Source organism: Chinchilla lanigera, unplaced genomic scaffold (assembly GCF_000276665.1).
Source record: "Chinchilla lanigera isolate Chin_1 unplaced genomic scaffold, ChiLan1.0 scaffold00038, whole genome shotgun sequence".
Classification (NCBI taxonomy): Eukaryota; Metazoa; Chordata; class Mammalia; order Rodentia; family Chinchillidae; genus Chinchilla; species Chinchilla lanigera.
Genome location: NW_004955439.1, coordinates 8686912 through 8688532, shown reverse-complemented (window position 1 = coordinate 8688532; position 1621 = coordinate 8686912). Strand labels below are relative to the sequence as shown.

The window sequence follows — 1621 nt, the reverse complement described above, 5'->3', positions numbered from 1 at the left end:
CTGCAGCGCCACCTCCCAGCTCGCGTCCTGCGCCCCGGCCTCCGAGCGCGTGGCTGCGGCCGCCGGCGCCCGGCGGACGTGGTCCTGCGCGGGGTCGCGAAAGTGTGAAGTTAAGCAAGTTTTGCTCACCCCAGGGCTCGACTGGTGCGAGGAGTCCTGCGCTCACTCCCTTACCCGGAAAGAGGACTCTCTTCCCTAAGGACTCTTCCCGAGGTCCGGGGACCCTGGAGCCCCGGGGCCGGAGTTGTGAGTGGGAAGCAGATGACGAGGCAGCAGTCAGGTTCAGAGCATCCGTGGGGGCAGCTTGGTAGCCCTCAAGTCTGATAACTGTTCCGCTCCCCAGCGAGCCCAGCTTGGCGGCGAAGGAGCTTCGGGTACTACTTCGTCCTCGACCCTAGATTGCATCCTGCATGATTAAACCGAAGTGTTTTTGAGGAGGAAGTAGGGAAGCGGATGTTTTTCTCTTCAGATACCCTATCTGTGGGAAGAGGAGTGAATTCCTGCAGGAAAGATTAGACTCTTTCCTTATAGCTAATTAAAACTAATTACTTGTAAATATATACGATTCTCCATGGCTTGGGTGCTCTTATATGCAAATGCTATGATTATTTCAGCCTTCAGGAAACCCACTCCATCACCACCACCCTTCAGTTAAATAAGTCTCCGGGGTTGCTCCAGTATTTCCTTTCTTTAGCTATGTCATCCATAGCTTTGAGGGCTAATGTTCTTAAAAGTGTATTCCCTGGTGCTGGTCTGCAAACTTTTGGGGGTTTTTTTGGTTTTTTTGTTGTTGTTGTTGTTTTTACTGGTCTGTAATAGGAGATGAGTTCAGATATTGAGAGTAAGATTTAAAACTCTTTATAGCAATTTGACATTGCCAAGACATGCAAGTACATTAGTAAGTTGTACTTTGCATATTTTATTTTGAAGGTAATTCAGTTTTTGTTGGGATTTACAAAAGTATTTGTCTTGCTCCTTTTAGGTCTCTGTTTTTTAAATGCCATAGACTGGATGACTTGTAAAGAACAGAAACGTGTTTCTGACAGTACTGGGACTGGGAAGTCTAAAGGCGGGATGTAGGCAGGTTAGGCTTCTATTAAGAGCCCGATTCCTGGCTCATATCCTCCTTTCTTTTCACTGTGTCTTCATACGGTGAAAGGAAGCAAGGGAGATCTCTGGTGTGATTTCATAAAGGCACTAACCACATTTCATGAGGGCACCATCCACTTGACATAATCACCTTCCAGATACTGGTACGTGACTTTGGGGCTTAGGAATTGTGAGGGACATAAGCATTCAGCTCATTGTACTATTGCGCCATGATGGATAAAAAATAAAAAATAAAAGCACTTCTCCAGAATAGTTTGAGTAGCAGTGAATCCTGTGTAACACTTTCATTTATTATCTTGATCTTTAGCCTCTCACAGAACTATTTTCTGTTCTCAACTACCTTTACCTGAAGAATCATAGTAGCTAATATTTATTGAACAATTACTTCTTGCTTGGCACCGATCTAAATTCTTTTTCTGCATTTTTAAAATTCTCTCTCCACAACAACCCTGCAAGGTAGGTACTATTATTATCATGTTAAACAGGCATCTGAGAAGCAGAACTCCGGATA

The 1621-nt window shown here is 45.0% G+C and overlaps 1 protein-coding gene across 2 annotated transcripts in view; it reads right to left on the bottom strand.

The window, feature by feature from the left end:
* Nucleotides 1–758, bottom strand: part of Rgs17 (regulator of G-protein signaling 17) — a 117455-nt gene extending 116697 nt beyond the window's left edge. For both annotated transcript variants that reach the window (XM_005390565.2, XM_005390564.2), the window contains exon 1: nt 130–758. The gene's annotated coding sequence lies outside the window, so the exon portion shown is untranslated. The remainder of the gene's footprint in view (nt 1–129) is intronic.
* Between the last annotated feature and the right edge of the window lie 863 nt (nt 759–1621).